This window comes from Rattus norvegicus, chromosome 7 (assembly GCF_021556685.1).
Source record: "Rattus norvegicus strain SHRSP/BbbUtx chromosome 7, alternate assembly SHRSP_T2T, whole genome shotgun sequence".
Lineage (NCBI taxonomy): Eukaryota > Metazoa > Chordata > Mammalia > Rodentia > Muridae > Rattus > Rattus norvegicus.
This window is the reverse complement of record NC_141540.1, coordinates 94134573-94160000: the sequence shown is the minus strand read 5'-3', so window position 1 is coordinate 94160000 and position 25428 is coordinate 94134573. Positions and strand designations below refer to the sequence as shown.

Below are 25428 nucleotides of genomic sequence, written 5' to 3'. Positions count from 1 at the left end.
GCTCAAGCTCCTGAACTTCTGGAAAGAATTATGGAGGATTGGAAGTAACTGGTTGGCACCTAACCACAAAGGAAAAGTGAGTCTCATGACCCTCTCTAGTTTTGTTTCATTCTACATCCTGTATACTTTATGAGGAACAATGGCAACGTGGATGGGAGATTTTTCTCTTCAGAAGATTCAGTCAAAATTTAATGGTGATCACAAGTCTGGGGGAATGACAGGGTTAGAGGTACTCACTGTGCCTTCATTTAGCTGCCATCTAAGCTCTGAAAAGTGCTACAGGCTATCCATCCTCCAGTGTTTAATTTCCCACCCTCCTCTTAGGACAGAAGATGTTCTTACCCTGTTGACTTCTGGCTGTTTCCCTGTTCTGGCCTATGCTCTATGAGATAACGCCAACCGCCCCACTTTGTATGAAAGGCTTGAAGAAGCATTGCACTCCATTCTCCTTGCTATTCCCTCTGCCACCATAGTAGTTATATTCTAGAGGAAGGTTCTGTGTCGCCTGCGTCCCATAGAAAGGATGTAGAGTGTAGCCCTCAACGTAGCTTCTATGGCTGTGAGACAGTGGCTCGTTTGTTACAGCAGCTTACAGTAGCCCAAACTGACTAGCATACCATGTGTATCATCACACTGCCATGCACATGTCTCTCAAGCTCAGCACTAGAATCATTAACATTATATAACTTTGCGCTTGCCTCAAAGTCCCCCTTGCCCTGCCATGATTGTCCACAGATAGTATTTTAGAAGACAGGTTTCCAGAAGGAGAGTAGATTGTGTTCCAGTACTGTCCTGAAGGTGGAGAGTTACCAGACTCCAGTATCCTCCTAATGAATGCGTTGGATCCTGTAGGAACCAACATTGGTGTACTCTGTGGCCTGAACCTTGCCTTTGGGGTGACCCACTAAGCCCTCCCACTCGTTTACTCACTTCCTCTGTACTGTCATAGATAGGCTAGTTTTAAGAAGCATTACTATAAAATTTCCCACTGAGAAATTTCAACACAGAGAGGCTTTCTGATCTCTTTAAAAAAAAAAATGGTTAAAAAAGGTCCTATGGGAACAGCTTTCCTCCTCAAGTAATGACTCGACTTGTGTGGAAATGTTTGCATTTGGATTGGGGATCTAATTGTTTTTTTCTACCACCTCCATAGTTGCATTATAGTGGAAACAAGGGTCAGTGTGTGGGTCACACCCACCAGTGCTCAGTTCCCTTCCCGTCTCTGGGGCTTTTCCTGGGTGTTGGCTCCAACTGCTTAGCCCTCCCTACATCTGGTTCATCCTTCATTATGTGACCTTCCTCTGGGAGACCAACGAAAACTTTGTAAGTCCAGCAACACTGGCCTCTGATTACTGAAGTCATTTAGGACAGAGGTGAGCCCACAAAGGGAACTATGACAACAAAAGCTACAATTAAATTCCAAGGTCTCCAGGACTTAGTCATTAGAGCTGAAATACCCAAGTCTCTGTGACATGTACTGGCATCATGGTTCGTTCTGTGTCTAAACCAGTGACTATTTTTGGACACATCAGCTCCAGCTGAGCATACAGTTTTTGTTTTTCTGTCATCCTCTTTCCCACAGACAGGGAGATCAAGTATCTATGAATGCTCGTGAGATATGTATATGTTTGGTTGTTACTTTTTTTTAAAGATTTATTTCATGTATGTGGGTACACTGCCGCTGTCTTGGGACACCAGAAGAAGGCATCAGATCCCATTACAGATGGTTGAGAGCCACTATGTAGTTGCTGGGAATTGAACTCAGGACCTCTGGAAGAGCAGTCAGTACTCTTAACTGCTGAGCCATCTCTTCAGTCCTGGTTGTTACTTCTTATTGTTCTGATTTTAGTACTTTAGAAGGATGCCTGTGACATTGCTCAGCAAGTTTTTGTGGACTGAAGAGTGATTGGAAAACAGAAAAAGAAAGTTATTTAACTTTGCATCATCCCTTAATGCTTTACTATTAGCTTTGTATCTTAGGAGAAAGACTAAGAGAAAGCCCGAGCTAAGATCTTTTACACTGAGATGCTACATCACACCCTACGTCTTCTATATTATTACTGCTACTTACATTTTTTTTTTTGAAGTATAGTGTTCACCCAGGCTTCTCTGTATAGCTCAGGCTGGCCTTGAATTTAGTATGTAGGTAAGGTTGGTCTTGGACTCCTGATCCTCTTACTTCCTTAATGCTGGGATTATTGAATTATAAAGCATAGCTACTGTGCCTAGCTTCCTGTATATTTACTTCTGTTATCAGGGAGAAAAGTCTTTTCAAGAAATAGCAAATTGGGGCTGGAAGAGTATGTCGTATTTAAGAGCATTGGAACCATAGTTCCATTTCCAGCATCCATACACAGCAGGCTCACAACCAATTGTTAAGTTAAGAGCACTGTAAAGCCAGTGTTTTCTTCTGGCCTCAGATACTTGGGGCTAGGCCTTCACATGGCACAGTATATACTACACATATTCCTACACATAAAATAAAAATAAACCTTTAAAAGAAGCGAATACACTGAGTTACCAAACCCTACTTATCAACAAAGGTGGAAAGGTTAGCACATTTTTTTTAAAAAAGCACTTTCTAAGATTCTGTCATGAGTCTCTGGTCTGAAATCTGTTTTAAAATAAATTTGAAGTTTCTGCAATAACCTGTTCTGTGCTACTTTCTATTTCTGATCCTGAGTTCTCAATTCCCCTGTGCTCTTTTGCAATCTCTCCTTCCCCTTCTATGCATGTGCCCCTCCTTCCCTGCCTCTAAGTCCTATCATTCTTTAAAATTCATTTCAAGTGTCATTTCCTCTGGATACACCCCTCATGAATTAGATGCTTCTCTATCTTAGCACACCCTGATGCTCTCTGAGTACACTTCCAGCACATCCTATTTATCACTTTTTATTGTGGCTGTTTGATCAATGGTTAGATGATTAAACTCTTAGTGCCTCTAGGCCAAGGCTTGACTATTACTCATCTTTGCATGGTGGGCATCTTGTGGAGTGTCTTGGCACCAATAGGTGCTTAGAATACTTCCCGCTTGAATTCACTTCTGTTCTTTATGTTCTAAAACCAGCCTGTTTGCCAGTAGCGTCACCCTTACTGCAGCTCGTTGCCCTGTTAGCTGCCTAGAAAGCTAGAAGGGGGGTTTCTTCCACCAGTTGCAGCCACCACCATGGCCCCTGTCTCCTACTGGCCTAAGAAGAAAGGCCAGGTGAACAGTTGTTCCCTAATCCTGATGACACTTACCTCTGTACCTATTCACTGCTCACAGATTGTACCACACTGTCTCTGGAGTTAGGATTCTTGTGCATGGGAAATTTGTGAGAACACAGTCATGCCATAGAATGGACTCTAACATTCTAAATTGCCGAGTTTGAAGATAGACCCCAACACTTAGGAGGCAGGACTATCATGTTGAAAACCAGTCTGGGCTATGGAGCAATCCCATGTTAGAAAACCAAGACTTGGAGGTATGGCTGTTATAGAGTACTTGTCTAGTATATGAGACTTACTAACTGACTTGTAATCCCTTGCTGAGCCTTGAGTAAAATCTAGTATAGTGTGTAGAGTTCCATCTGGTTTTCTGAGCTGTGAACTAGACATACATTTCCTGTCTGTTGTTTTCTCTGCCTCAGAATTTTATCTTTGTTTGTTTCCCAGTCTTAGAAATTAGTTCTAGTAGAAGAAATATATATTTTAAAACTACAATAACCGAATAATATTATCATGTCTTTATCTTCCATTTTATAAATAATACAATTAAGCTGTTTTTATTTTTAATAAAATAGAATCACCAAAAGGCCGATGTTTAATATATCACAGTTAGCAGCTATCCAGAATGACATAGAGATATTAAGATGGGCGCTCCCATTACGTTGGATGTCACAGCGTGCATGGGAATCCACTTTGGTTTTGTAAATTAAACAATCCCCTAGCACAGTGTTAGTCTTGGTCCTTACCTATAACCGTACACTGAGCTGGGTATAATGTTGTGATGTTCTAATTAAGAACATCCTCTGCTGGTTTTATTTATTAATTTTTTTTTATTTTTTTATACACAGGTTCAGTAAATTACAACTTGATTGTCTGAGTAAACATTGCTACCTGCTGTGACTGCCTTGTTGTCGAACAGGAGTTCTGCATGCAAATTAACAGCAGTTTGTAATTCCCAGTATGGCACACTATACTTTTCCCATAACTTAAATTTCTCATCTCTAATCACCAGAAAACAGATTGAGACAAAACGTATGGTCCTGTCTTGTACCCTTTGCCTCAGTTCTTTGCTTCCAGGCAGTGATGCCCATCACTACCTTAGGGGAGGTGCAATGGAAACAACTGGGCATGCCCCATCACCCCTGTGCTCTCACAAAGATTTTAGCAATATGCAACTTAATTAAGATGGAGAAAATGCCAACTCATTTTCTCCTTGATGTAGAAAAATTATAGAACCAAAATATAATAAACCATTCTTATGCCCAAGTAACCTTTGACCCTTCAGTGAGGTCCTGCTCTTGTGTACTGTGTATGGTTCACTGTCAGATAATTTTAATGTCCAATAAAAATCTGCCTTGAATAAATTAGAATATATTTGCAAATTAGTTGGTTAATTAGATTTAAGACATCTCTGAGGGGGCTGAGCTGAAACAGATGTGTGCAAAAAGCCCCTTGCCGGGTGAGGGATGTGCACTTCTGACTGAGTTTTCTGAGTGAAGGAAGAGCCTGTCACTTGATCCTGTTGTTAATGTCAGAGTATTCCAGTAAATATTTTCCTGCAGAGCCCAGCAGAACAGTGCTCTGCTCTAGAGCCCTTGTCAGGGAAAGGACCCACAGTTGCCTCTGTCACTAAGCAGTTGCATGTGAAATAAAGCAGTGTGCTCTTAGAGTTCCTTTCAGAGATACGTTACTGTGTTTCATTGTTTCAACATTGGCTTCCTGTGTGTTAAGAAAAATTAGCCACTATGGAAACAGTCATGACTGGTTTGGTCATCTTCAAGATGAGGTGCTTTTTAAGTTTTTTAAATCTGACTATAGTTGAACAAAGAACAAAAGTTTAAAAGTACAGAAATGGTATTTTCCTTTGAGATCAGGGACGCTCAAGCCGGCGGCCATTCTTGCTGAACAGACACTGGCCCCACTTCACATTACCTCTTGCTTTATTGTTCACATTAAAATACAGCTCTTCTTCTTTCCCTAAATCTTAACACGTAATTCATTATCTGAAGGACAGTTGTGCTTGATGTAGTTTTCACCTAACTTCCAAAAGTACCATTGAGTACCCAAAGCCTATTTTTGAATAAATATATAGATCATGGATAGATGGATAGATAGATAGATAGATAGATAGATAGATAGATAGATAGATAGATAATAGATAGATGATAGATACATAATAGATAGATGATATAGAGATATACACAAGTAGATGATAGATAGGTGATAGATGATATATAGATGATAGATTGATAGATGATAGATTGATAGATGATAGATGATGGATTGATTGATAGATGATAGAGGTAGAGAACAGGGATGGATGATGATTGATTGATAGTAGATAGATGATAGGTGATGGTGTATAGATGACTGAAAGATGATTGATAGATGGTAGATTGATAGATGATAGAAAGATGATAGATTGATGGATGGATAGACATATCAGTATGAAAAAATGAAGACTTATGACTATAGTATTGAAATCCTACTTTGTATTTTCAAATAGAAACCACTAAAATGTAGCATAATCAAATGATATGTCTAAATCAGGAATTCCTATACACTAGTGATTTTTTTACAAGATTTATTTATTATATATGAGTACACTATAGCTGTCTTCAGACACACCAGAAAAGAGCATCAGATCCTATTACAGATGGTTTTGAGACACCATGTGGTTGTTGGGATTTGAGCTCAGGACCTCTGGAAGAGCAGTCTTATTTATTTATTTATTTATTTATTTATTTATTGGAAGGGCAGTCTTAACCACTGAGCCATCTCTCCCTATACTATTTAGTGATTTTTATGTTTGGCATTAAGATATGGATACTGTAAAATGTAGTGTTAGATTGAAAATGAGCTTTCATTCCTGCTATAGCTAGAAGAAAGGGATGCTTACCAAGTTTATTTTTATTTGAATTTCCAGTCATGATTTATGATGAGAAGACAGATTTTTGAGGGGTGTATTTTCTGGTAGTTGACTGTGTTATACATTTGAGCCCAGAACATTGCCAAACATCTTGTTCTCATAGGCTTGATCTTCCCCAAACCCTGTGGCTGACTCAACTCACATCTGGGCCTGCAGGTTGAGTTTCTAATCCTATGGGCTCAAGAAACAGCTGCTATCTATGACAAAACCAAGTGTTGTTTGTTGCCTTTTGGAGTGTTTGTTCCAATGGCTAACAAATTGGTATCCTTTCAGTAAATCCTCTGCATTTGGGGCATGGAAACTGTGCATTTGGGCAGGTGACTCCAGGTCCACAGAGCACACTGACAGGGAAGGTCTGGGTCTGGGTGGAAGTTTTACCCTCTCCAGTGACTCAGGTACATGATGTGAGCCCAAGGATGCTGGGGCAAAGTCCATCCCTCCAAACAGAACACATATAGCAGGGAGCACAGGTTTGGGTATGAAAAACAAGGCTTTTGTCAGCCATCTAGTGGGGGGTGGAGGGGTGGAGGTGGGGGTCCTAAACAGGTAAGCAAGAAATATCCAGAAGGTGGCCTTTGCAGGGAGGTGAGAGACTTATGGTCCTACAGAGGGGAATAGGCCATGATTTAGACTGAACTTCAAAATATATTTGGAAAAGTGTCTTCATGTAATATACAGGAGAGTGAGGATACGTAGAAACAGGTTTAGTTTCTGGTACAGAGAAGCAACATAAAACATAGAGCTTTGCCAGATGAGCAGCCGTATTGGTTCAGAGGATTCCTGATGGCATAATATTTTTGCCATAATCTAGTGGAGGTGATCAGTCTCACTTGAGTCTAAAGGACAATGCATTTGAGGGAAGAAAGCGATTATCTATATAGACACCTACAAGATACCATAGATGGTTTCTGGTAAGATCTGCCTGGACTCTTTCTTGATTATTCTGGAACAAGCATGCTCTTGGCTAATGCTGATTGCTGAGTGCCAGGTTCTAAGCCTAGAACAGAAAGGCTTGGGACCTGGGATTGCCAGAGTCCACTTAAAAGTCATAGAGCCTAATGACATTAACCGTGTGTTTGGGACCTCAAGTATATTCTTTGTTAAAGGTTGGTCAGTTCTGGATGTGTGTGTTGAAGGTAACCTTAAAATCGATTTGTCTTGTCTCTCCCCTGGGGGGCTTTGAAGATTGCAAGCATCAGAGCCAGCAAACTATGGTCTTGCTAATAAGAATTGCCCATGTGTTGCTCACTTGGGCTGGTAAGTAGGCTTATTTACAGAACAGCCCCAACCTTCCCAATGGGCAAGAGGGCTTTGTACTAAAGCACGAACATGGGGTGGGAAAGGGGAATGTTTAGGGACAGGGCATATCTTAAGGAGTCTAAGACTTATTGATGGCTGCTAGGAGGTTGTCAAACTTTTACCCCCAAGGCTTTAATCCAGCTCTATTGCTGGTGGCTGCAAATCACTTTCATATGGCCATTTGCGATTTGGTGGAGTGTTTGGAACGAGCTAGTTAATCCCGTCCAATTCATAATGGGCAGGTAGCCAATTCACACAAACCACCTTGACAATCCACACTAATTGCTTTGTCTCCATGGAGCAGCTAGAAATTGAATTGCCTGCAGAGACGAACATTTCCTCCTTTCGACCCCTTTCTTCCAGCTCCCTTCCCTCAGTCCATTCCCACCCTTGGGCACCCCCAGCTCAAACCCTACACTCGGCTGCTTGCTGTGATTTTTGTATTAAATAGCACACATCCTCCTAGGCTATACATTTCCAGAAGTTTTCTTTTTGAAGACACGAGTAGATCTGAGGTATGGAAAGGAAACTCAGTATTGTCATTATGGTCTTTTATATTTGGGCACTCGGTTTCAACTGCGAAGGGTAGAAACTGTCTTTGAACAAAGCGAAACACACTCCTTTTTCACTTGAAAGGGCTAGGGAGACAAATTCCTAGACAAACACTCCTGCAGCCTGGTGTTAGATTCAGAAAGAGCTACTGACCCAGAAAAATATCCAGTCTAGCAGCCTCCAGAATCATCTCTAAGAATGGATAATTGAGCACCCCAAACAGATGAGAGTCTGGGCTACCGTAACTGACTGAGAGTCGCTTCTTAAGGAATAAGTATGTTTTACCTGCACAGGCAGTTTTGGAGTAGTCCTACTATGTGCAAATCCCAGTGAAGCTCTGGGTGATTCTCAGGGATGGACAAATGGGATGGTTGGTGATTGCCTCCGTCAGTTGACTGCAGCGATCCAATAGAGAAGTTGTACCCAAGGACCTGACCTCAGTTCTGACTCCTCCTCACTAGCTGTTTTACTTTAGACTCACATTCAACCTCTCTGAGCCTATTTATGTCGGTTAGCCCTGAGACGAAAGGTCTGTTTCATTAAAATTTATATTTTATAGTTATAAAAAATATTTTTAACGCTGCTTACATGTTAGAGGTCTGACTTTCGTATATTTAGAAATTTATCTAAGGGAAGGAAAGCTCCATCTAAGGATAAAATACAATGGCCAGTTCCTTCACTGATGGGATGCTGTCCGCCCTCCTCATGAGAACCTTGGAAAGATTAAAGCAGTGTACTGCGGTGCAAGCATTGTCAACTCGAATCCACTTCTAGACATTTAGTGTGCAGAGAAGCCTGGTTACTACACTGATTTATACTATTTGCCCCATCATCTCCATCTGAGCAAGCTAGCCCTGCTGTGAGTTCTGATGGTCGGAAACCTCTTACCACAGCTATCCTGTCTGAAAACACAGGAACGATGGGTATGGAGTTCTCTTGCCATCCAGGGTCCAAGAGATAACACAGAGAGAATTTTTCAAGCATGAAAAGACAAGAAGGAGTGGCCTCTAAGTAATCTCATGGGCGTCATTCTTCCTCTAGTCAGAGAGCCTTGGGAATTTTGCCTAGGAGATAATTCTAGAGGTCCCTTTTTACCACTGGTTATGGTAAAGGGGGTTTGATTGAGCCTCCTGGCCTCTGTGGAAAAATCCAACAAATAGAAAGTGAAATTTACAAGGGATTCCAGCAAAATCAACAACTGTTTGCATAGCTTGGCAGGCTCATCTCAAATATTCATTCTGGCCCTGAGAGCTTTGGGTCTCTGTCAAGATAATTCATCTTTTATTAAGAACAAATGCTGGAAGTATGAACTCCATGGAAGAAACCACAGCTTCTACTTTTTAAATATTCTTATTGCATTTTGTTTGTGGTGTGAATTACTATGCACGCGTGTACACATGCTCATGAACATGACTCGACATGCAGGTAGAGGTCAGAAGACAGCTTGGGGGTTGAGAAGTGTCTTCTCTTTCCCTGTGGCTCTTGGTGATTGAAGGGCAGTCATCAGGTTTGGCAGCAACATACCCGTCCACGGAGCCAGCTTCCTAGTCCTGAAGCTGTGGTTCCTTAATATGTAAGCAAGGAGGAGGAACTTAGAGAAGAGGAACACCATGCTAGGGCAAGTGGCCATATGCTTCTGAGGCTTCTGTGCAAGCAGAAGTCACTGGAGAAGGTCAAGGATACTTGGTGCTTAGGTGGAAAGAAAAGTACAAACCTGATCCTCGGCCTAGACAATTCCTGATTTTTGTGGTTTTGACTGGCCTGGAAATGGCTGTGTAGCCCAGATAGTCTCAAATGCCTCATCCTCTGCCTCTAACTCCCAAGTGTGAGAACTGTAAAGGTACACCCTTCACTGGTATTATCATGTTCTGAGGATCAAGCCAAGGACTCTAGGCATTTTTGGCAAGCACTCCTACCAACTGAGCTATGCCCCCAGCCCAAAATGTGTTGTTTTAACATCTCGCTGAAACACATTTCTCCCTATGGTTCTCCTCCTTTTGGACACAGAGGAGTGGGTATTGCAAATATGTCAGTTTGGTAAAATTCCATGCAACTTACTACATAGGAAGAGTCTGTACTGCATCATGGCAGGCTTCAGGTGACTGGTGACCTGGCAGCAGGAGTGGTTCCCTCCATGTGTAGAACAACTTTATCCTCTGACTGAAGTGAAGCAGGTAGGAAAGGCAGCAGTGGCCGGCTCGGACCAAGCTCAGGGTTCCTGGGTGCATGTGTAAAGCACCTCTGATCTCTCTGGCTTCCTACAGCAGCACTGCTTCTCCCAACCTCCTTAGTTGACCTTGATGAAGGTATACAGAACTGGCAGGAGGAAGGATCCACGCTATGGAGCAGGGGAGAATCCAAACATGGACTGTGTCTGTTTGAAATGTCCCTGGAAAGTCCATTGCCCTGGTCAACTGTCTTTCTGCTGTCCATGTGTAGAACCGAAACTCATTGGTTGGTTTATTCTTACACTCAGTGCTAAGTCATAGACTGAATTGCCTTTCTTAGAATATATTGATCCTCACTGCCACCAAAACTATACTCACCCCATCCCCCAAAGCCGAAGCTAACTCCCTTCATAAAAGCATATAAAGTAACACGGAAATCAAAGGACACCTCTGAATATGTAGAAGTTAAGAGAATGACTCTGAAAACACATTGCTGAGAGGTGTTCTTCTGGATGGTACTGTGTGGGATGTTCTTGGAACAGGGGCAAATCACTGAAGCTCTCTCTGCTGTCTTGTTTCCTCATCTGCAGAAGAGGAGATTGGCATAATGGCGCTTGCTTTTCACTTACTTTGCAAAGTGAAAGAAGGGTGTGTGTGTGTGTGTGTGTGTGTGTGTGTGTGTGGTGTGTGTGTGTGTGTGGTGTGTGTATGTGTGTGTGTGTGGTGTGTGTGTGTGTGGTGTGTGTGTGTGGTGTGTGTCTGTGGTGTGTGTGTGTGGTGTGTGTGTGGGGGGGGTGTATGGTGTGTGTGGTGTGTGTGTGTGGTGTGTATGGTGTGTGTGGTGTGTGTGTGTGTGGTGTGTGTATGTGTGTGTGGTGTGTATGGTGTGTGTGTGGTGTGTGTGTGTGTGGGTGTGGTGTGTGTGTGTGTGTGGTGTGTGTGTGTGTGTGGTGTGTGTATGTGTGTGTATGTGGTGTGTGTGTGTGGTGTGTGTGTGTGTGGTGTGTGTGGTGTGTGTGTCTATGGTGTGTGTGTGGTGTGTGTGTGTGGTGTGTGTGTGTGGTGTGTGTGTGTGGGGTGTATGGTGTGTGTGGTGTGTGTGTGTGTATGTGTGCATGTGTGTGTGTGTGGTGTGTGTGTGTGTGTGTGGTGTGTATGGTGTGTGTGGTGTGTGTGTGTGTGTGGTGTGTGTATGTGTGTGTGGTGTGTATGGTGTGTGTGTGTGGTGTGTGTGTGTGTGGGTGTGGTGTGTGTGGTGTGTGTGTGTGTGGTGTGTGTATGTGTGTGTGGTGTGTATGGTGTGTGTGTGGTGTGTGTGTGTGTGTGGGTGTGGTGTGTGTATGTGTGTATGGTGTGTGTGGTGTGTGTGGGGGGGTGTATGGTGTGTGTGGTGTGTGTGTGTGTATGTGTGCATGTGTGTGTGTGTGGTGTGTGTGTGTGTGGTGTATGGTGTGTGTGTGGTGTGTGTATGTGTGTGTGGTGTGTATGGTGTGTGTGTGGTGTGTGTGTGTGTGTGGTATGTGTGTGCTGTGTGGGTGTGGTGTGTGTGTGTGTGTGGTGTGTGTGGTGTGTGTGGTGTGTGTGTGTGTGTGTGTGTGTGCGCGCGCGTGCGCACGCACACGCACTTTCATCTGCCTGTGTTGCCCCAAGGTTGTGTTAATGGATGGGAATCAGAGACACTCACTGCCCTGCCAGACAGTTGTGTTTGGCCTTACCACTTACATTCCTTTCTCTACCAGTACCTCCACCCCCCACCCCACGGCGACTCACTTTATTTCCATTGTTCTTGCATGAGTGGGGAATGCTATAACTTGCCACCCAGCATTCCTGTGTTCTGCTTTCTGGACTGTTCTTCCCTTACCCTTGGAGCTGTATTTTCCCACACTCATAGTCTTTGCCTTCTGCAGAGAGGACTTCCCCTACTCTGGTTCCTCATTAGGATATCACCTCCCAGTGTTTCTAGTCACATGGGTGGCTCTTTAGCTCTCATCCCAATATGCAGTTCCTTGTAACCTCCATTTGCACATTGTTAGTGTGTACAGTCCCACACTCTGTGATGGGATGTTCTGCAGAGCATATTCTGTTTCCCTTTGGGACTCATGGGATCCAGCAGCTACATCCAGGGGTTAGTAGGCTCAGAGCAGATTGCCTCAATACATGTAGGCTCAGAGGACACCTAAGTTGACTGAATGAGAGATGTGCCAAGAAGTATGAGTGATGCCTTTCCCCTTTCTGACTGGTGGATCTTGACCACCCTAGCTATACTTAACCCTGCCCCCTATTTTTTTTTTAACCATGTAACAGGAATGGAAAGGAAGCCAAGAAAATGATCAAATGATCTTTTGGGGAAGGGGCTCGTCTCTGCATTCCTATTTGGTATCTTTTTGGAAGGAGGAAGCAGGGCCTTACAGCCTTTCTCACTAGGCCAGTTCAGTGAGGACACTTGCCATATGGACGTGCCCCATCTACTGGCTGGATCTGGTGCCTACATTCACAGTGGATTGGGAAGCCCCGTGTAGCTAATGCTGGCCGGGTCATCTTTAAGAGGGCCCAGGCTATGCAAAAGCATTGGATTCCAATTTGTGGCCCTGCTGCCATCCAGAATGACTGTGAATCAAGAGTTTGCTTTCAGAGCACACATTTGCATATTCGCAGCAGTGGAAGGCAGATTTCATTCAGTAAGCTTTACCAAGGTTCACGTTAGGACCCCTGGGTTCAAATGCATAGTGAAATGTCATCATTCACTGTTTTGCTGTCCTCTGTATGTATTATGTGAACTAAAGTTACAGCATGTAGCAAATACCTTCTGTACAAGACAGATGACATACAGAGAGATGTGGCACTCTCATAGCCCACCCCTGCTTTCCAGGTGTGAGGGAACTTTATGATCCATAAGTTCTAAGATAAAATTTTCTGACAGCTCATGGAATTCTCCAGCTTTCTTTTCATAGCCTCCCAAATAAGGACTTAAATTCCCTATAAGGCTCAATAAATAGATAGAATGTGTTGCTTTGCATAAATAAATATAACTATATTAAAGTAGCAAGCTGCTCCCTTTGTCAATAAATGTTTTATGTCATAGCCTCCATGGCAGAATATCTCGAGTAAATTATGAATTAGACTTGGAGTAGCCCAGCATGGTCCACCTGCTGAGTGGCAGCAGGCTGCCCTGTGACGTTCACAGATGCTTCTCCACTGCAGACTGGGCTGTAGATGCCCATGGTCTTGTATTCAGGGCAGGAAAATAGTTGGAATGGGTGGAGGGAGGCTAAGCCCTTGAGAAAGAAGCCCAATGTGATTGTCTCCAGTATGACTAATTTAATAGATCACAGAAAGCATTTTCCTACTAAAGCAAGTACTTAGTTGTTATTGGAGGCACCTCTTCCTAGAATGCCTTCTCCTATGAGTCCTTTCTGACCTCTACCCACTTCACCTGGATACAAGACATTACTATCATGATAGTTACTATTGTGATACAATAGTCACTATTGTGATATATATCACTGTATTGTGATACAATAGTGACTATTGTGATATATATCACCATACTGTGATACAATAGTAACTATTGTGATACATATCACAAGAGTATCTATTGTGATATATACTATCACAGTAGCACAATGATATAACATCACAATAATACCTGCCTCCTGGGCCAGCTAAGGAGCATCCATCACAAAGGGAGCAGAGATAGCTCAGCAGCTGCCAATTTTCTCTGAGAAGCTGCAGCCTAGAGTTCCTGGAACTTCTCAGTTGCCGAGAAGTCTAAGATCTCAAGTTTGATATGAATTCTGCTAATTTGAAAATGTTGGCATTGTGAGGGCCCATGTAGAGTAAACCAAATGTATCAGTGAGCAGTGCTCACTCCGATTGGTGGTCCAGTTAGAGCCCCTGTTAAAAATTCATCTCTGCTGTGTATCTACACATCTCATGTTTACAAAAGACACTACTGAATCACTGGTGTGTGGTTGAAAATATAAAATATATATGGATGTAGTCAATAAAATAAAGACAGCTCAGGAGAAAAGAAGTGTACAGTAGTACCCCACAAGAGTAAAGGTACTGAGCATGCTTCGTTGGTGGGTGCTTTCCTTCCTGGAACTTGCTTATGCTAGGGCTGAAACAGTCCAGAAGTAATGTATGCATATATACCCTCGGCCTGATTAAGTTGTGTATTTTTTGTCTTTAATTTCTGTTATTCTGTAGAGATTCATCTAACACCCATTTGGAATTAATCTCTCCAATATCTTCAGATGTCTACATCTGGATCAGTAAGATGATGTTTGAAGTCTTCTTAACCTGGTAAATAATTCTGAGGTTCTTCCGGTTGTCTTTTGTAGGAGTTGTCCCTGTTTGAGGTAAGAGCTAGCTCTGTAACCCATCTGGCCCTTGAGTTTGTGTTCCTCCTTCTCAGCTTTGGTGCTGGGATTATGGGATGTGCTACTGTGGTTAGCCTTCTTTTGTCATTTCCATTCAATTTGGTTTTGAATAAGCAGTCACTGACTTAACCTTCCTCATCATTAACACAGAGTCCCCAGTAAGACTTCCAAGGGGGCAGTCTTGTCTGGGATTGGTGTCTGTTTGATCCCTGAAAGTATTTCACAGGGTGGGTGAACTGAACATACCTGCCATGTTTAATGATTGCTTGCTCAGAAGAGTTTAGATGCGCGAGAGCGCACGCGTGCGCGTGCGCGCGCGCACACACACACACACACACACACACACACACACACACACACACACACACACGGCAGCATCACAATCTTTTGTGCGAGCAATGCTTTGAAAAAGATCATTTCTTCCTATTTCTGCATGACCTGGAAGCTGACAGTGGGAGACACCACTGAAGAAAAGCAGCTCAGGTTGTGAGTTCGGGGGCTGGGGGGCTTCTTCGTGTTGTTTGCAATCCTCTCATCAGCTATAGAACTCCAGAACTGCCAGCCTCAGTCTTCAGTGTCAAAATGGGTTCACTGTGCGCCCCGGCCCCATCCCCCAATCCCAGCAACAGAATGTAGTAGCTTGTGAAGCTGAGCACATATGTGTGTGGTCAGTCAATGGTCATGACTCTTATATCATTTCCACATTAGGTTATCTTTTTATGAGTGCATTTCATGTGGTTTCTGGTCTCTTCTGTGGACTTATGTAGCTAGCCCCTTCATTACTCTACACTGGACTTTGTTGTAAAATATAGAAATAGAATCTGTGCTGTATTTTCTGTCCTTGTATTTTTCCGATCCTTCTTCCAATTTGTTTCAAAGGGATCAGCAGCTTGTGATTTGGCCCCCTCTGACCTCATACTACCATCTCTGTTACAGCACGGGACATTCTTGAGTAGTTGCTGTAATTTCTAAATTAGTCTATGAAGAAGATGGATGGAAACCGTCTTGGTTAGACAGAGCCCAGTTGTGACGTTTCTGTTGTTTTGGCTCTAGTCCAAGCTAGTTCCTTAATAACTAGAATTCCCCTGCCCACCTCTCTCCCCTCAGGGATTAGAATCAGCAAGACAGCCTAGTCACTGTAGCAGATGCTTCTCCCAGCCCAGGCCTTGCAGCCATCAGTCCTTGTAAATAGGACTTATAGAAGGCAGACGCCTGGGCTCTTCCTGCCAACAGTTTTGTTCTCTGGGGAGAGGGCATCCTGGCTGACTTTCCTATTTTCCCAGACCACTACCACAGCTGATTCATGCCGCAATTAAGTCATTTCCATGATTCTGTATCACGTTTTTTTTTTTTTTCCCGCTCACCCTAGAGATATACAATGTTAAGGCAAAAATACAAGCATGCATACTGCTCATGCATTTAGGGAGTTGGGGAATTTGGCTTTTAATTACTGTGGAAATATGATTATTTAGGGACAAGGCACCTTCTCTGCAGAGCCTGTAGAATTTTGCAGCATCAGGAATAGGGATTCACGACTAAAATACATGAGGTGGCAGGGCCTGGGGGAAGGGCAAGGGGAGTAACAACAGTCCTCGCATCCTTCATTTACTCTAATCAGATTGTTAAGGAGCATTTGTGCCTTGCGCGGCTTTCTTGTCTGTAGCATGGGTTCATGCCAGCTGCCCTTCAGCCAGGACTCAGCAGGCATCCGCAATGGTCTAACAAAACCAACTTGTTAAGGGGAAGTGCTTACCTGCTTAGACCTCCAGTCTTTAATCACACTCATTTCCCAGGCAGAAAGAAGCTTACGTCTTTGTTTTGCATAACATCCCAGGGACTTAACTCCAGCTCACAGCAGGATACCTTTGGTTTCTTGAGGTGAAAAGCTGTGGCATGTGCTTTTTGCTTTTAAAGTTTTTAGTGGCCTCTGCCACCACTGTCAGCACTGTCTCCAGCTCTAGAGCTCCTGGACACTTGTCCTGTAGGTCTCAACTAAATCCGTACATCCAAGAGAGTAACCTTCCCTAATAGGATTCCAGTAAGAATTACTGATGGGCCAGTGGGTGGATGAATGGACGGATGGACGAATGAAGGTGGGAAATGCCCTCCTGTCCTACATCAGATTTGATATCTCTTCCCTAGCCTGTCCTCATGGCCCAGAGGATTCCCCACACACAAAGGGACACACTATGGGGGGGAAAGTCTATGGGGGGAACTAAAGGCAGATTGTAGGTCTTGGCCTCAAAGCCCCTTGGCAAGTTGGAAAAGTAAAAACCATGCAAAGTCTTAGGAAATGTTAAAGTTTCTGATGTCCAGAGGTGGAACTGAGTGTGCTTTTGGTTGGTCCAGGTTGTGTTTTCTGGAACTGGGAAGAACACCCAAGACAAAGGTCAGCCTCCAAAGGGTCTCATGTCTGACCCAGCACCACAAAGAAAGCTCTGACCCATGTCAGACATGTCTGGTTGGAAAAACATAACCGAGTTGAGAGACTCCAATATACTTCTTGTGGGATCCTTCAAGCTGGCCCGTGGTGTCCTATAGATCAGTTGTTCTCAACCTGTGAGTTGTGACTGCTTGGGGGTTGAATGGCCCTTTCACAGGGGTCACCTAAGACCATGAGAAAGCATTCATATTTACATTATTATTCCTAACAGTAGCAAAATTACAGTTATGAAGCAGCAACAAAAATAATTTTATAGTTGGAGGTCACTAAAGCACAAGGAACCTGTATTAAAGGCTGTAGCATCAGGACAGTAGGGAACCACTGCTCTCGATGGAACAGGACCAGGAAGCAGGGGGCACTGATAGACCTTGGGTCTCAGAAGCAAACTGCCTCAGTTTATACCTTCTGTTTTTAAAGTGAATTTAGACAAATTTGTTGTATGCCTTCATTTCTTCTTCCATAAATTGGGGGAAAGGTAGGACTTTACAAAGCCTGCAATCCCAACACTCAAGAGACTGAGGCAGGGGGATAATGAGTTCAGGCTCAGGCTGGGATCCATACTGTGATATGTGCTTACTCTTCTATGTTGAGGAAAGGTGGTGTGGAGTAGGCACGCACTACTGCTCATCTTGTAATGGTTTGGGAGACCAGTTGGCCAAGTGGACATAAAGTCTTCGCTGAGGGTAGGGCATGTCATAGATTGTCAGCAGATGCTTGTTGTCATCAGTAACACCATTTTGACCAGTTGCAGGAGTTTCTGTGGGAATTTCACACAGTCCTATGGCTGCTTTCCTTTCGGGCTTTCCTGCCTTTGGCCCCAACTGTTTCTAAAAGGACCCAAACCCAGTATTCAGGTACTAACACTGATTGTCCTGTATCTTACCTTATCTTACTAAGGAGTACTGAGGCAACCTTAAAGTGTGTGAGAATTTACATTGTGTAGTGGCTAGGGTGTGGACATGCTTTGTATACAGGAATGAGATAAATTAAATGGTGCTGACAGTGTGTGCATGCGCCCAGCCAGACGCCCAGATTTCTTAGATCATTTAAGCACATTTAGTGTAATGGAACGTGTTATGAGTTCAGCAGCTTCCGAATAAGAGTTGGAGGAGGGGGAAAACTAAAATCTGAACTGTTGCACCAGCCAGTCCTCCCCTAGGGAGTTATTTAAGGCAGCTTGGGCACTGCTGTGGAATTAGGGCTTTCTCAAAGAAAGCTACTGTTCTTATGGAAGACCTCCAGCCCCTCCCCCAACCCATCTCTCTGGGGGAAGAATTCCTTCTTTTATGTTTAGGTCTTAGGTGAGAATGTGAGCCTGGATGTACTTTCTAGCTGTCTTCCTTTCTCTGCTCACGTGGGGCTAGCCTACTGGGCTTAGTTCTGGTTGGTGGTGTCTTGGGCAGGTGATCTGACAGCTTCTTGATTCCCTGGTTTTCATCCAGGATGTTTAGACTAAATGACTTTTTGTGGTGCCCTCCAGCTCCTTTTTTTTTCTTTCATGATTTCCCTTCTTTATCCTTGCAGGTCGCACAGATACCATAACTTAAGCATAAGATAGAAAAGTCTTCATTGATCACGTTGAAAACTTCCACTTTCCACATCCTGGCTTTCTTAGTCTGAGCTTGGGTACAGCTGTTCCCAGGCGTGTACACTCCTTCTCATTCTCTCTTTGCCTTCCTTCTGCCTTTCCTTTCTTTTCTTTTTCCTCTCTCCTTCCTTCCCCTTCTTTTTTTTGGGGGGGAGAGTAAGAGTAATTTAGCTTTTATTTCTACATTTCTATAGTCATGCTGGATGCATGGGCATTCAATCTCGATGCAAACTACCCCACGCCTGGATAGACACCGACATTCTTGCCGTTGGCAGGTTTTGGAAGCCTGCAGCCAGGGTCCTACGGCCATCTGAGTCACTGTTAATGAACCGAACTGCCTGAGAGGCTCCAGCGGTTGCCTTTTGGCACTTGGCAGGCAAAACTTTTTCATGTTAGCTTCAAGGTTGTCAGATATCATTATCCCCAAGTATTAAAATTTTCAAAGAAAGGAGGCAGTGTGTTTGATTTATAGAATAATTATCTAGCTTCAGCTCTAACTTGGCTTTGGCGATGGTTTTGCAAGCACTCGAAAATTAAATCCATTTTTTATGGCACTACAAGGTATTATCTCACAGCAAATGATAATTAAACACCTGTGAAATCAATTAGCCCTTTAAGCAGGGGGAAAAAGTTTCCCAATTATGTTTTCACACCTCCAAAACTTTTATAACTCTAAAACCAACACTTGTGGGGAGGAGTATGGTTGATTGACTGTTGCTAGGTGAACTTCCCATAAAGATCATCCCTAAATATTGCTCCGACTTCAGTGTGAGACAGTTTGTGGTAGGGGTGGACACAGGAAGAAGATGAACCCACTTTTGTCATCAGCTCTGCACCACTATGTGCGTACCTGACAAAGCTGAAGGACAGCTTCTCCTCAAAGCAAGCTCCTCACTTTGTGTTTTGACGTCAAGGTTTACTTGGAGGTTTATCTAAGAGCCAAGATGTCTTAATGGATATGGAGCAACAGGATGTTCCAGGTGACAGCTCTTGAAGGGTCCCATAGCTGTCCCCAACTTCAATTCAGATTCACTCTCAGATAAGAGACCAATTGACTCATAGCTCTAACTTAAGAGAGCGGAAAAGCAGGGATCAGGGTCAGCAGTTTTAACTGACTGGCCTTGGTAAGCAATTCATTTTTCCAGATGCCTTCTGTACTTCTGAAGTACTAGATAGACTAGGGCACGTACTCCATAACAATGTGGACCTCAAAACAAACAAACAACAACAAAAACAGAACAAAAAAAAAAAGCCCAAAGAGAAGCATGATGTAGTTGACAGCTTTGACTTGTGATTCAGAACAGAAGCCGTTCCAAGGTTTAGCCTCATCTTTTCTGATATTTATAGGTACTTTTAGTTTTTTTTTTTCTGATACTTATAGGTTCACTCAGTGTTATCTGATTCTCTGCCTTGCTAGATCCTCAGTATACCTTGCTATAAAATATTATAAAATACTTTCTATTTTATAAATGAGGATAAACTTAAGCAGTATGACTTGCTTAGATGAATCAGGAACCAAGTTGAGAACTGAAACTTCACTGTAAATATTAGTTCCTGCAGGCTTTACTATATCATTCTACATAAACATGTTAAAGGATAATACTACAATTTTTTTTAGATTGTTCCTGAAGACATTTTTAATGTGTACTTGCTTGTAAAGCAGATGACATTTAGAGAAGTTGACAAATCTTAACATTAACTGGAGAAATAAGGCTAGCATTTCAGGACGCAAGATGAAAGGGGACTTTGCAAGATCAGTTTGGCAATGGACGAGACTTTCTTGTGAACTGCTGTTAGCAGTTGGACGCTTTATAACCTCATAAGCATTATAGACCCTGAAGAATGAGATGAGGGTAGAAAGCTCTGACATTTGTTCAACAAAGACATCATGAAAGACTACTCTAGGTCAGACATGTCCTCGGGACTGCGGTAGCAGCGGTGAACAACAGTAACCACAACAGAGGCGGGTGTTCTTGTTCGTGTAATACATAGGTTATATTTGGGTGGGAAAGAACAGTGAACCTGCCCAAAGAATACGGGCTGGAATTCAAGCCGTCCTCAGTGCCAGGACAGAGCCGAACCAAGGCAGTGGGAAAGTCAGCACAGAGGCCAATCTAGAAGCACCTGTCTGAGGAGTGTGCACGCTGATGGGCATCTTGGGAGAAGTCTGAAAGAAGAATTCTTGCTGGGCCCAGCAAGTCTAAGAATGAAAGCAAGCGAGCTGCTCTGAGAAACTGAGAACACTGTGGCCCTAGGTGGACATCAAGAAAGGGGGATGTTGAAGCTGTGGGTAGAGGATTGTTTGTATGGGTCCCCATATCCAAGGGATAGGAGTACTGTTCTTAGTAGCTGGAGGGGCCATTGGGATAATTTTTGTCCCTTTAAGCATGACCTTTAAGAGGGCTCTTTAGCCATTTGATAGAAATCAGATTTTAGGGGGTTAACATTGAGCTTGGTCTGTTTTAAAGCCAATGGGAAGTTTTATGTGCTTCTACGCTTTTGCTCTTGGTGGAAAGGAGGAAGAGCACTGGAGAAGCACAGGAGGAAATGAGGGAGCACATTCTGATTTCCGCATAATGACCAATTCACTAGTAGGCAGCCCTACACCACCTTGTATCACTTCCCCGGAGCTCAGAATGCTACCTGACATACAGGAGCAGTCAGTTTTCCTTTGTTCAATATATCGGTTACTTTTTCATAGCTGCAGCCAAAATACCCAGGAAGAAAATTTTAAAGAAGGACTTTTGAAAAGAATATACTCCACCTAAATGTCTATTTATTACATGCGTATGTGTGTACATCAGGCTGTGTGTATATGAACCATATGTGTACAGGAGCGTGTAGAAGGCTGAATAGCACTGAAGAAGTCTGATCTCTGAGAACTGAAGGTACAGGAAGTTATAAGCCAGCACGTGGATGTCCTCAACCACTAGAGCCATCTCTCTAGCCCCAAAGAATTACTTTTTTGTATCGCAGCTTAATTCTGATATATTTAGCAGTATCAGGGATTTGAGTCTACAGATTTTAGTCCTGTTGATCTGGGTTTGTGGTGAAGCAGGAACGTTTGGAAGACATGAATCCGCTCACTTCATGGTAAACAGGAAGCAGTGAGACAGGAGGAAGTCAGAGTGAGCCGTAACCCACAGAAACATGCCTCCAGTGATCCACTTCCTCTAATATGGCTCCCACTTCCTAAGTTTCCACTGGTTTACAAAAGTTCACTGCTGGCTGGGATCCAGTTTGGTTTTTCTTTGTTTAAACCACATGAGCCCGTTTAAACCTTTTTCCGAAGATGCCGGAGCACGAAGTCATCCTCAGGATCATCTGGTCAATCCCCGCTCCCCTCTGTTGCATCAGTTTTCCCTGTTCTCTAGCACTGTCTCAGAATGAGACATCTCTTTAGCAACGTCTCCAGAGGGTTGTAGAAAACATAGCCAGCTGGAGGAAGGAAAGGTGACTCAACTCCGTAGACTGTCTCCCCCAGTGTAAACGTGTTTCGCCAAAGGAACTGGCAGAATCCAGACTTTTGAACCTTCCCAATCCTGACGAACTCAGCTATCATACAATAGTGGTCTGTAACATCTTCATGCAACATTTTGATATTTTTCTTAAACCATAGCACAAACGTTTTATGTCCTAGGATCACACATTTCCTTTTGTACATTTATACACCCCACTATGCTTCCTACTGACATCCTCTTTTATGAAGTCTTACATTTCAGTGCCCTATAATTCTCAAGCACTTACCATATCAATGAATGCTGACCCAAGGCCTTGTTTGCAGTCAGTGTCTAAGGCATGGAACTAAGTTGTTCCTATGTCAAAAATGGAAACTCAGTGTGGTGAAAGTAGGAGAGGAAATCGGAAGGTTATCAAAGCGAGGGCCATTTCACAAGGTATTTTATAATCACTTAAGTGCAGGGATCAGACAGAAGGTTTAAGCACTGACAAAGAGTGCAGTATGTCAAACAGTCTCTGTCTCTATCCGTGCCTACCCTGGCTATGAGAAAAGCCCATCAGGAATTCCAACCATTTGCCTCATTGAAGGGCAGATGGGGTGACCATGAAGGAAACAAGATCTTTGCTTTGATGGAAAAGAGAAGTACTTAGACCATTAGGACGAGCCCGTTCCTTCTGCAGGTGCAATGCTTTTGCTTTTGGATCGAGTCAGTGTTTGTCACTGGAGAAGCCGTCAGGAGGGTCCACAATTGTTCTTCTCAGCTCAGGCATGGAGGGAGGGCAGGAAAGTGTGCACCGAGAGCACCACTCTGCATGCATTTAACATGACTTTCAAATAATGCTATTTATCAGGCCTGGTGAAGCACAAATTTCCAATTCCCATCACTGTTCAAGGAGAATGTAACTTTTTAACAAGTTGCCAGACCTTTAGAAATAAAGACAAAAAGTGGTTTTTTAAGATTTATTTTATGTGTGTGTGTATTGCCTACATGCATATATGTGTGCATCACATGTGTACCCATTGCCATGAATCCCCTGAAGCTGGAATTATAGACAGTTGTTAGATGCCATGTGGGTGCTGGAAATTGAACCCAGGTTCTCTAGAGGACCATCCAGTGATTCTAACCACTGAGCCATTTCTCTAGTCCTGAAAAAAAAAAAAAAAACCACAAAAACGTGTTTTTTTAAATGTACAAAAAGAAAATGTACAAAAAGGAAGCCAAGAAGAACAAAAGATTGATTTTTGTTTTGTTTCGTTTCCATTCTTAGAGTAAAGTGAGTAAAGTAAAGTGTAGCATCACCTCAGTTAGGCAGACTTGGTATGATCGAGAATTGGGCATATGCTTATTGGCTGAAGTAGACCTTTTTGAAGTAGAACATTTCATGTTTCCAGTTTCTTCTATAGTCCGTGTGCCACGATGTAGGCTGGTAAGTACCAGCCATTGGTAAGCAGGTTCTGGGCCAAGAGATAGTAGAACCTAAGCTCTGACTCTTGAAGCCCAAGGAAAGGAAGTGGTAAAGATGAGCAACTTAGTAGAGTGGGAAACAGAGTCAAGACTGGATCCAGGGCTTGAGTGGTCATAGGGGCTTACTCTAGGCAGCAGGTGTTGAAGTTAAGCAGAACGATAGGGAAGGCTGTGGTGTTCACTTCTGAGTCCCAGTCATCCTCACTCCTATCAACAGGGACGAGCTGTCCTGAGAGTGTATCCTCTATACTGACCAACCTATCCAAGTCTTCTTAGCCTTTAGTCCACTTTTCCGGCCCTGTTCCACTTGGCCATCTCCTGTGGCATGGCACCTAGGGAAAGGCTAATGGTAAGATAATGACCTTGGGCTTCCCCTTGCTAAGTGGCCTGCTATATATCTCTTCTGGACCATTTATCCATCCAAGACCATTGTTACAGCTGGTTCTTTTATTGTCAGTGTCTCTCTCTTTCCCTCTGAGTCCAGGTAACTCTTTATTTGGCTCTCTCAGAAAAGCTCCCTTTCTAACCAGAGAATTGAGACTCACGTGTCTTGGAACTGTGTTCCTCTCAGAATAGGTTTTGAAATCTGGCACTGAGAGTATAAGAATGGGTGCAGCGAGACCTGTGTCATCCTGAAAGCTTCCCAAGATTAATGTCACAGGGCACAATGTGTTACAAATCTCTGTCTTCACCTTTGCTACCTTTGTGTTACTTCTGCCTTCTAGCAAAAACTCTAAGGGACTGTATTCCACACTGCAACCTCTGCTTTCCTTACACAGACTCCACAAAACTTCCCAGTTGTGCTTCATTCTCTAAGCAATGGGGCAACAGTTGCACCTCAAGGTGGTTGCAACAGTCAAATACAATGCAGAATATGGATTACGTGGCGCTATGCCCTACCCACAGGAAGGGTTTAGTCAGTAAAATTATTAGTAATATAATTATTAGCACCCATCATGTTTATTCATGCCTGTATAGATTAGCCAATAAGCTGCTATTTAATGAGCAGTAACCAGGGTCCCTCTATGGAATCCTCACTGTTCTGGAACTCACAATGTAGATCCATCTGCCTCTGCCTATCAAGTGCTGGGATTAAAGGCATGTGCCACCATGATGGCTTTCTACCCCTTTTGGAAGTACAATATAGACTCAATACATGCTGTACCCATTAATAGATGTGAGTGCTGATTACTACATTATAGTTCTGAGCTGCCAGTGGTTATTGAAGGTAAGGTTGCAGTGGGCAAGATTAGAATCAGTAAGGGTTATGACCACTGTGTTTAAGAGCATATTTGATGACAACCATCTCCTTTCTCCTGTGGTTAGAACCAGGTGTCACTGTATGCAGTGATGTATCAAACCTGTGCCCATGGCAGTCACGTGGTGATCCATGTGAGAATTAAGTGCCTGTCACTGGGGGTTTCTTCCTCCTGTTCCTGTATTGAAAGATTTTAAATTGGCATAGAACAAAAACTATCTTCTCTTTAAAGCCAGGAAAGGGTGAATGTAAATGGCTGCCCTTGGTGTTGTACAAACATTCTGTTTGCAACGGACAGCCTTGAATTGGCAGCCTCACATCTAGAGATCAAAGGAAATGATACCTAATCCTTGCCATGACTGATTCGTTGCCTGTTGAATGTTCAAGGCAAGGAATTGCACCACTGTTAAGTAGCAAGAGCTACTGCAGGGGTGTTGCTGGCTTTCCTGAAGACTGTTGCCACTGCGATTGTCATATTCAGAGTGCAGTTGCATGTATTTGAATAACCGATTGAGACATAGATAAAGCATCTCAGTTATATGCACAAGACTAGTGAGTGTGTGTCAGCCAAACGCCGATTCCACAAGCCCAGTGGATGCTTGATAACCCCTGGATCCCATACTTTTCCGTGCCATGTTTTCAAGAGAACTCAGACAGTACAGTGGCCAGCTGGATCC

At 43.3% G+C, this 25428-nt stretch overlaps 1 protein-coding gene across 1 annotated transcript in view; it reads left to right on the top strand.

Annotated features, from left to right (window-relative positions):
- Positions 1–25428, top strand: part of Ext1 (exostosin glycosyltransferase 1) — a 278847-nt gene that overhangs the window by 206133 nt on the left and 47286 nt on the right. The gene's annotated exons all lie outside the window — the stretch shown is intronic.